We start from the raw sequence: 11510 nt of genomic DNA, 5'->3' as shown, positions 1-11510 counted from the left end.
GCGTACACTTCTGTTAGGTGTTTGGCCGAGCTTCTATTTGTGGCCTGCGTTTTGAAGTACTACGAACGGCAGATATTTTTTATGAGGAGATTTTTCATGGAAATATGCAGGAATACACTCGGAGGTTTGCTAGTGCCTGTCGAGGGGCGACCACTACTAGAAACAACTTTTTCTTCATATTGGTGTTTCATGCACGAAAGTTGTGGAATTAAAAATATTAAAAGTAGCAAGTAGATGATGCACGCCAGATAACGTATCTGAATCTGTTTGTTATAAAAATTGCAAACAAATCAAAAGGCTGTAAATTGTTTGATCGATACGTTACGAAATATCGATCACTACAACTATCGAGAAAATAATGAATTTATTTTTCTCCAAACTAATAATTAGAGGCCACTATGCAGCAAATACTGAAATAAACTAAATTTCTCTGTACTCGTAATTAGTTCACTCTATACAATTTTATTTTGGTTTATATGTTGAATATATTTTTAAATTGGCGGAAATGAAAATTTTTTGATTAATAGGAACATTCTCTTAACAAGATTTTTGACAAATCTTTAACGCCCTTTAACCTGAAAAATACATAAAAACAACTTTCACAGAATTCATATCAACTAATCCTGACATTTTCAGTACTTAATAAGCCGGCATTTTGGGATTATGGGATTAGAGGCAAATCTTTGAATCATAGATAGGAGATCATAGGAGAATCAGCGCCTCATTGAATCTTTCACTTGACGTCTCCACGATAATCGGTTCTGCGCTATCGAAACAACCAGGATTTATATACAAACTTCAAAATATTATGGGGGGCACTTCATGCTGTAACTCCATACACTGCTGCTTTGAAATGGTACAAGTCAATTTAGCTGATCTGTAACATCTTCATAGTCAGTCAAGTATTGATGCTTGGTGCGATTGGTGCTGGTCACTCACTCTTGACCACGCTTGCACCTGCTTGCTCAGGTTCAGATACCTTTAGAGCTAATCTGCTACTTGAGCGGTTTAGAGTTCGCCGAGAAATCGGATTCGTCCAATAGGTTAGAATACGTAGGTTTGCTCGCATGATTTCTAACTTTTTGGCGAATCTCAAAGTTCATTCGAGGCGTTGCCTAGTTAATTTTTTAGGCTTAGGTTTCTTTATAGTCCGCCATTGTTTCTTCTTGTTCTCGCTAGCTCGGGGTATAGCCCAAAAACTCGTAGAAAGGTCATCCTTTCGAAGTTGTATGAGCTCTATGATATCTTCTAATTCTGTAACATTCGCTTTTATACTTTGCGTAAACCCATCAGAACCGAACTCCAGTCGTCCGAGAAGCTATTGCTGTCGGGCTTAATGAGAGAGGAGTTGTGCACTTTGGACTTCTTTGTTGATCTGCATGCCGTGTTACACTTTACTACCCACGTGTTATCGCTTAACACCTAGCTACTGTACATAATTTACCCAAATTTGGTAAAAGGTATGATTTTAGAGAAAGATGATTTTAGATAAGATTAAAAACATTGTAAAACAGACATGACACCGCGCACTCTTAAGCAAATATGTGCAACTTCCTTCAGTAAGACCAAACTTTGAACACACATAAGTAGGCATGATTATTAAAATTCTTATCCAAACCACTCTCACTTCCCATATGACAATAATTTTGGCCTACAACCGTCCTTGTCTTGGATTCTTGTATTAACACTTTTTCGAAAAAAAAGAAGAAAAAAAGACACTATCAGCGCAGCCGCCGGATCTGCTAACAGAGAGCAATTAGCAATAGCATAATATTGCAGCACAAAAAATTGTTCGCATAAGCAGCAACACTCTTGCCCTAAGACACTTCACATGTAATGCTCTCATCAGCAAACTCTGTTAATTGGCATTTTGTGCGCTCTGTTTTGATAATGCCGGCAGGGCGCTCTTGCTTGGTAACAATCTGTTAGCGCGCTCTATTACTTACTACACGAAATCTCAAAAAACTGCACTAGGAGCCACGGCTCACGGTAATACTGGTAATATATGAACGCATCTCTTTGCAAAGCGATGCTGACCGATAGAAGCAGCAGCATCAATGTGTGAACGCTTCGCAGCCGCTAGTAGTAAACGACGAAAGAAAGTCAAAACTATTGGCTCTCGTTCATACTCTCGATGTTTTATTTAGTGTACCTTCAAATATAACATTAAGTGGTAATAAGCAACAGCATTTAATAGCAGCATGAGCAGAGCGCGTAAAATTAGTAAACGTACGGGAGAGTACACGACGATTGGCTCACTCTCTTCGCGTGTTATCACATGTAAAGTGTTGTAGCAGCAGCACCACCAATCGGCAATGTTGTTAGCGTATTAGTGTTGTAGAAATGAGCAACGGAGCACAAGTAAAACGGCCAACAGCAGTCAAGCAAACGAACTAAATGACAGTCAACAAGCTGGCTAACCAAGTGTTTGGTCACAGTCGCTTATTTAGAACATAACAGTTTACCGGTGGCGGCGGACAGTAAATATACGTGCGCGCATTTCGTATTTTTCCTTGCTAACCAACTTTCAAACTCGACTGTTTTAACAACAACGAATACGACCGACGTACGGTAAAAAAATAGCAAAATTCAACAAAAAAAGCAAACGCGCGTTGCTTCACAATTCGAGTTCTGAGCGCGGCGACTAATAAAAACGAGTTATGAACATTTCCTTTGCCTATAGAAGTCTATTTGTTATTGTGTTACAATTTGTTGTGTGAAAATATTAGCAAAAATATAAGTTAAGTGGCGCGGCAAAAAGGTTAAATCTAATGCGGAAAATTCTTGTGACGTTGGACGTATTTTCCAAGCCCCTTTGTATTGGCAGCGAAGAAAATATTACTAAATTAAATAATACATGGCAATTTTCTAAAATGATTAGCGCGCAAGCAAGAGAAAAAAGAAAAATAATAATAATAAATCAAACTAACAGAAGCAATTAAGTACCTTTAACAAGCAGCACTGCAATTAAACTTGTGTGAACTCGGCGGCGCTCCGCTTCAGCAACACCACAACGACGGTGCTTTTGGTCACTAACTTTACGTGAGAGTTGACGCGCGGCACGACGGGGGCTTATTAGAGACCACGAATTGAGTGGCGCCATACCATAATAATTATAATTATTTACAATTACAAGAACTGTAGCTGTGTAACTGTAAAATAAACGAACGCGTTTAAGCTCAAAAGCTATTGAAGCTTGCCGCGCTACCAAATAAATTGCCATACCACGACGGCATTTACATATGGACATAGTTCCGTTCAATTTATGGCGAGTGCGTGTGCGTCTTTAATACAACACATCAGTAGCGCGCGCATGTAATTAACACTTTGGCTATAGATTTAGCACGCAAGCCGTTTAGCCGATAAATATTTTTGGCAGTAATATCAATTGTGAATTTAAAAGAGTGAAAATCTATATATAAGGCGCTCGGAAAAGTTGGCGCGAAAGGAGTTGATAACTGGAAAGGAAATTTAGTATTATAATCAATCTACATACATACATACATGCAATGATAACAAAAATACTATACGCGAAATTTTCTTTCTATCATTCATTGTGTCCATCACATCCAAGCAACCTCTATGCGCTTTAGCTTCCCTAATATTTTCTGTTATCGTTGTCTGCTGCCGAGTGCAGCAGTCCTGTGCCCAACAGTCATTTAAGACGATTCCGCACGAGTTTTCTATTCATTCACAAATCAACTCTCGTGCGCTATTGTTGTCTCGGCTGCCGCTTGCATGTGAAATTCAATTTTTAAAGTCACAACTCATTCATGAAGCGCGCAGCGCAGGCCGTCGTTACTCGAAGTGAATGCTGATTGCTACAAGTGATTGTGTGAAAAAATTGTAATAACATGAAATATGAAAACTAATACTTAAACAAAAACAACATGTTGCAAAATAATAAATGAAATTATAAAGACGATTAATAAAACGCAAAAATTTAATAATATACGAATAATAAAAAAAAGCCAGTCGCAATTTTTCCTCGTCTATGTTCACCGCGCGCTGTAATTAACGGTTGTAAAATTGATGAAATGTGCATGAGAGAGTAATAATAATGGCATTACAATCGGATTCAAGAGTTACAAATGTACGAATACACGGCGACAAAAAGGTTTAGAAATGTAAGTTCAGTATTTATTAGTGATAAAAATGGAAAATTAATTACACGATTTATGATTATTGTGATTATTGAAATAAGATTACATAAACCAAAATGAAAATAAGCTAGAAGCTTAAAACATCCCTTTAAGATGTTAATTAATAAACAAAATTACAAAACAAATAATAAATAAAATTAAATTCAATCAAACGAAATGAAAATTATAATTAAAATGGGTAAAATAAAAATAAGATAATATAAAAAAAAATAAAATAAACGTAAAGTGGAATAAAATAATGTAAGATAAAATTAAACAAAACAAAATTAATTTGAATAAAAGAAAAAATAATAAAAGAAGTAAAATATTATAGAAGTAATAATAGAAAGTAAAATAAAATGAAACGAAATTAAATATAAAAAAATGGAATAAAAAATAAAATAAAATAAATAAAAATAATGTAAAATAAAAAAGGGTAATTTGAAATAAACCAAAATTAATTAATTTAAATAAAAAAATATAAAATATTAATATAGTTTTAACACTAGATTTACCAGACCAGTCATTTTGATGGTTTTGCAATTTGAATTTAAGACCCCTACTGTAATGATATCCTGACTTTTGCAGCTATAGCTAAAGAATAATTTCTAGGAACTTTATATTATTTTATATACATATATTCGTAACAAATAAATATATTTTCTGTTATTGACACTTATCCCAGTACCAGTCAAAATGACTGGTGCAAGTTTCTACGTGATGAAATGATATTGGGGTAACTACAACAACTGGTAAGTATTGCAATCTATTTTCGCGACAAAATATCTGATTCCGGCAGTGATTACGAAAACATTCCAAATAAACGTAGACAAAGATGTATACAATTGCCTTCCAGTTGTGAAGACGAAGGTGAACATGAAATAGAAGATCAGCAAACTGAAATTGGTTTAGATGAAAATATTTGGGAAAAAATTGGAGAGGGGTGTGTTGCTAGAAAATTGCCAGTTCAGAGTTTTTCAAGGATGAACCCGGGCCTACAGCATATGCAAAAAGAAATATTATGAAGGGGGAGCTAAGTAGCGTATTTTTATTACTAATTGACCATCACATCTTAGAACATATAAAAACTTGTACAGAATTAGAAGCCTCTCGCGTTTCGGGGGAAAAATGGATACTAACGCAAGCAAAATTGAAGGCATTTATTGCCATATTGTATGCACGTGGGGTCGTACGAAGGAAAAACTTTGAGACTTTAATACTTATAGAATAACAAGTGGGGACCAAAATTTTTTTCTTTAACTATGAGTAGGCGTGATTTCACCGAGATTCTACGTTTCATTCGCTTCGACAAAAAAATGAGAGGAGTCAACGTTTGCAAAGGGACAAATTCGCTTTAGTTTCAACTGTTTGGGATAAATTTATAGAAAATAGCCGAAATTGCTTCAAACCAAGAGCTTATACATATTACGGTGGATGAGCAGCTCTTTCCAATAAAGGCCAGATGCAGGTTCAGCCAATATATGTCAAACAAACCTCAGAAATTTGGCATACAATTTTGGCTGGCCTCTGATGATGAAACCAAATATGTGGTAAGTGGCTTTCCTTATTTAGGAAAGATGAGGCTCGAGATTCATAAACCCCGCTAAGTGAATTTGTTGTAATGAAACTTGTTTAACCGTATACTATGACAGGTAGGACCATAACAACAGATAACTTCTTTACTAGTGTTCCTCTGGCGCTAAAATATATGTCCAAAAACACTTCTTTAGTTGGCACAATACGTGCAAACAAGAGCGAGTTGCCGAAAAATTGCAAACAGAAGAAAGATGACATGGCTCGTTTCTCAACGTTGCTGTACGAATCAAAAGGATGTCCACTTACAGTTTACAAGAGTAAACCAAATAAGAAAGTACTTGTACTAAGTACAAAACACAAACACGTAAAAATAGATAAAACTAACAAACCGATGTCGACTCCAAATTTAGTTTTGTTATAAAAGGATACACTTTCAGACTACACTTTCAGACACTCAAAACTAAATTTGGAGTCGACATCTCTGATCAAATGACACATATAGTGTCAAGTCAGTCCAGAAGGTGGCCACTTCAAGTTTTTTTTAATATCTTGGATTTAGCTGGCATAAATTCCTGGATATCGTATAAAAACACGACGGGTGAAACTATATCAAGGAAAATTTTTTTTGTTTCGCTTTGCTGAAGAACTTGCTTCTGAATATTTGACTTCAGTGGAAAACCACAAGAAGCTAATATTCCAACTTCAATTAATAAGACCACAACTATTTGCAATATATGCAAAACATTGTATGTGGAGAGTGTACACAGAGAAAAATCTATGTGTGTAAAAATTGTGACTGGTGTACAAAAAATAACAAAAAATTTGATTAAATTATAATGTCTATAAGCCTAATTATGTATTACAATGAATATTATTAAATTTACTTTGTTATTTTTTAAAAGTAAATAAGGACTGAAAACCTCATTAAGTACTTTTCTTTAAGACCAGTCATTTTGTCAGGTTTTGGTAAAAATAGGTATATTTAAAAAGCTGGCAAATCTAGTGTTAATAAAAGGTGAAAAAATTTATGAAAATTATATTGGAAAAAAAGTGAAATTAAAAAAATAAAGCAAAATACATTATAATTAGATATCATAAATACAATAATTTAAATAAAATCGATAATAAAACAAAGTAATTGGCGCGTACACCCTTTTTTGGGTGTTTGGCCGAGCTGCTCCTCCTATTTGTGGTATGCATTTTGATGTTGTTCCACAAAATGGATGGACCTACAATTTCAAGCCGACTCCGAACGGCAGATATTTTTTATGAGGAGCTTTTTCATGACAGAAATACACCCGGTGGTTTGCCATTGCCTGCCGAGGGGCGACCGCTATTAGAAAAAGCTTCTTTTTAATTTTGGAGTTTCACGGAAACTCGAACCTACGTTCTCTCTGAATTCCGAGTGGTAGTCACGCACCTACTCTTTCGGCTACGGCGGTCGAATTACTTAATAATATAAAATATGAAAATTATATTAGTTGAGAAATATTGTTAAGTGAAATACTTAAAATAAAATGAAACGAAAAAAAAATGAATTGAAATAGAAAAATTAAATAAAATAAAATTAATTTGAAAAATAAAGCAAAGTGTACTCAAAATAAATAAAATTAGTGATTAAGTAAAAAAATTCTTAAAAAAAGTAGCAATAAATACAAAATAAAATACATATTATAAAAAAAAAAAAACCAAAATAAATTAAAAAAAAATCAAATTAAAATTTACTATAATAAAAATAATATTTAACTTAAGAAAATAGTTCGATAAAAAATACTAGTTGGATTAAAAAAGTTAATGTAACTCCAAAAAAATCGAGGATTGAAAATAAATAAGAGAATAAATAAAAAAAGAACAAAATAAAATTGAATTAATTAAAGAAAAAAAAAAAATCAAAATAAATATAAAATAAAATATATATTAGAAAATAAAAACAGATAATAATATAATATAAAATAAAAATCAAATAAATATAAAATAAATCAAATATCATAAAAATTAAATATTTAACCTAAGGGAATAATTAGATAAAACAAAAATTAGTTGAATTAAAAAATTGAATTTAAATTTAAAAAAAGAACGGAATTCAAAATAAATAACATATAAAGCAAATTAAATTAATTTAAGAAAAAAATAATACAAAATATATATGAACAAATATATTATAAAATAAAAATTAAATAAATATAAAAAATATATATTATAAAATAAAAACGGCTAATAATATAATATAAAATAAAAATTAAATAAATGTAAAAAAATATCAAATAAAAAGTTAAAATAATAAAAAATAAATATTTACTCTAGGGGAAGAGTTAGATAAAACAAAAATTAGTTGAACTAAAAAAATTGTAAAAGTCGGGAAATCAAAATAAATAACAAATAAAGTTAAGAACAAAATAAAATAAAAAATGCAATCCATTTAAAAAATAAAAATAAAAACAATAAATATAGCATTATTAGTAAAATAATAAATAATACAGTTGAAATACCAAGTAAGTAAAAAAAAGTAAAATAATAAAAAATAAATATTTAAAAAAAAGAAATTAAATAAAATGAGATTTAGCTAAATTTAATATTAAAAAAAAATTTAAAAAATTTGTATTTCTCTAAAATATTCAATAAACTATGTAGCATTGCCTTTTTCGCTAAGACCAATTTGTTTACGATAGATTTTAATATGCCTTATTCGAATCTCATCTCTGATATTTAGAGACTTTTATAAGAAACTAAATGTGCAATTAAATGTCCATTCTTTGCAATTGATAGAACAACATGCCGCTGAAATTAGATAATTATTGAAAATTGAAGTTAATTTACTTTACTCAATCACTTTCATTTTGTTAAAATTTGTTCGCAAGTGACTTTAAAGTAGCATACGCAAATTTCAAAATCAAGCTGTTAACTAACAATCGAGCGGGATGAGCCAGCCATGGCGGCTAAAACTTCACAATCCTAATACAGATTCTTCATCTGAAAAAATGGCAATCGCTACGATTTGTATGTAATTATTGTTTTTTGTTCACCTGTATATGGTACTCTCACTTTCGGCTTAAAAGCAAATTTTTTCGAAACTTTGACGTGATTGGACGTTTTGTGATAGGTTGAATTCGGACTTAGTGCACCGCAAGTTAAAAAATGCTGTCAATTAGTTAGTGTTATTGGATGCAATTTTCTCGACAACAGGTAGTTGAATTTATCGAGGGAAAAATATACATTAAAAATTTAGAGCTCAGGTTCAAGAGTTGATTGGTTGAAGAAGGAAAAAAGGGCCGGTTGCAAGCGCCTGTGATTAACACCGTAATACCACAACTCAAGCGTACACCCAGAAGTGTTTAACTTTATATTCTTCTCCAATAACATTGCTCCATAAATATAAAGTTTAACCGCCTCCGGATGTCAGATGGTTTTATGAGAAAATTTTCAACTCAAAAATACAATTGTAGGCTACTGCCTGCCGTAGGTAACCGCTGCTTGCGAAAACTCTTTACGCACATAATGGGATTCAAAATCAGGCCATGTTTTCTCTATAAATGTATTGCCTACAAATACACTGCAGATTATTAATTATGTCATTTCTGACTAATCGAATTATATGCCATGATTTCCGAAACTTAAACGATATTTGATTTTATTTAAATTCCGATTATTTAAAATATATTTTTTTGCTTGTACGACCGCTTTTTTAAAGATCATTTAAAATTTCGGAGTTTTTTTTTCTGTTTTTAGTTAAAGCTTATGTAATTAATAAAAAATCAGTAATAAAATGTGAACCAACCTCTGACAGTTAAAAACTGCTACTTGATAAAGTTTGGGATTTGTGGTTTAACAAACAAAATTTGTACAGGAACTATTCTGCAAATTATTACTAAAATTACTAATATGTCTTTGTAGTTTACCTTAGCTGTCGTTTTTAGGGAACAATTTCTGTTTCATGCCCACAACGGGCTTCGAACCTCTATCCACCAATTACACATACAAACCACTCCTCCACGGCGGCCTCCAGCTTCTCCGTTTGTTGGAAAATATAATATTAATTGCACCTCTTTATATAAAACTAACCAAAATGCTAATTGTTGATAAAACGTTCAAGAAGAAATGATGCACACACTAAGTTTGGTGGCAGTACGGACGGAATCTCCATTCAACGCGAAAGTTAATGCGTTGATAGGCATACGATTTAAATCTTTCTTAGCTTTGGATAGTAGATTACTTTACTAATAATTCGGAAAAAATTAAATGTGAGATATATAAAGAAAGGGAATGAAATAAAATAAAATGCAATCAAATAAAACCAAAAAGAAATGAAACAAAGGAAATACAAAAAGAAAACCAAACAATTATTTATTTAAACGAAATAATTTCGTTCCAGATATGTACGTACTTAGTCGGTCAACACGGTGTGCGCCCGCGCGCTTAGACGTATCTATGTCTGTACATCCGATAGCCATCTACACATTCGCGCCACGAAATTACGTATAAACAAACGCGTATGCGCCCGCAAAATAGTTGCGTTTAATAGTGATTTGCAAACCAGCGAGCAGCGACCAACAACGCATAGCAAAGTCAGGCACTCAATCAGCTAGAACGAGCCAACCAACCATCCAGCCAAGCTGGGCGAAACGCGCTGTCGAACGGCGGCGTATACAGTTTGGGATTGCCCGCGTGTCTGCGAGTGCGACGAAGGCGATTACAAACGATTCAAATTTGAGCAGATATCAATCCACATGCTGAGCATAATTAATTTGCCGTATGCCATTTGTGCCGGGCAGTGAGTACTAGTGTGCCATAATCGTAGAACCTCGCCAGATACCTTGCACAAGCATACATACGAAAGTCGGGTATACGAAAGTCGATCGCTGATCGTGGCTGTTCCTACTGGTAGCGTCTGCTACTGTGCTGCTACATACATATGTACATAGCTACATAAGTACTTTTTATATTTATTGTGCATGCATTTAGCCGTACATACTATGGATGTGTGTATGATTTCCATAGGATTGTAGATATGCTCACGCGCTTGCTCTGAATAATGCCAATACATATACATACATATGTACGTGCGTAGCGATCGATGTTGTACAGCAAAATTCTACAAATAAGTATTATAAGCGACAAAAGGCATAAAATTAACAAGAACAACAACCATCAGCACCAAAAGTAAGCTGCTCCACCTCGCAATGCTATCGAGTATATTCGCAACAACTGGGAAATACTATACGATTATGTTGGTATGTATTTATGTATGCACGGATATGTGACTTTTCTATGTAATTATCATTTAATATTTGCTTTGAGTTTTTTTTATTTTTATTATTTTGTTTAGCAAAGTAGACGTAATTGTGTATTTACATTCCTGCAATCTACCTACATATGTACCTACATATGTATAAATGCACGTATGCACATACATACATACCTACATATGTTCAGAAAAGCGATTCTACTTTGAAACAGGTACGCAGCGTTTACCTCCTACATTCCACCTCACGGCGCTCATGGGGAATACTCCACGTAATATTTATTCAGTAACCATACAATGTTGCTGATTTGCTGTTATTGCAATTGTTGTAGTAGTAGTCGTTTTGCTGCTACCGTTCCACTATAATTTTGTTGTTGATATGTTATGATCGTTTGTGGTGTAGCTACCACCATAATTTTTGTTGTTGTTAGTATTGTTGTCGCTATACCGATTCCTATTCCTATTCCAATTCCATTTCATTGTTTTTGTTTTTGTTTTTGTCCTATTCATCTATTAGCTATTGGTCTCTCAGTCTATTGGTATTTCTGTTGGTTGTTTATAGTCCATAAAATAGTGAAATATTTTAATTGCCT

The 11510-nt window shown here is 33.1% G+C and overlaps 1 protein-coding gene across 4 annotated transcripts in view; it reads left to right on the top strand.

The window, feature by feature from the left end:
- The first annotated feature begins 2346 nt into the window (after positions 1-2346).
- LOC128867901 (BMP-binding endothelial regulator protein) overlaps positions 2347-11510 on the top strand; it is a 161911-nt gene continuing 152747 nt past the window's right edge. For 3 of the 4 annotated variants that reach the window (XM_054109505.1, XM_054109503.1, XM_054109502.1), the window contains exons 1-2: positions 2347-4127; positions 10048-10906. The gene's annotated coding sequence lies outside the window, so the exon portion shown is untranslated. The remainder of the gene's footprint in view (positions 4128-10047; positions 10907-11510) is intronic. The other variant, XM_054109504.1, reaches the window with a different exon arrangement.

The sequence above is a fragment of the Anastrepha ludens genome, chromosome 6, assembly GCF_028408465.1.
Source record: "Anastrepha ludens isolate Willacy chromosome 6, idAnaLude1.1, whole genome shotgun sequence".
Lineage (NCBI taxonomy): Eukaryota > Metazoa > Arthropoda > Insecta > Diptera > Tephritidae > Anastrepha > Anastrepha ludens.
The sequence above is the reverse complement of the archived record's forward strand: the minus strand, read 5'-3'. Positions and strand labels throughout refer to the sequence as shown.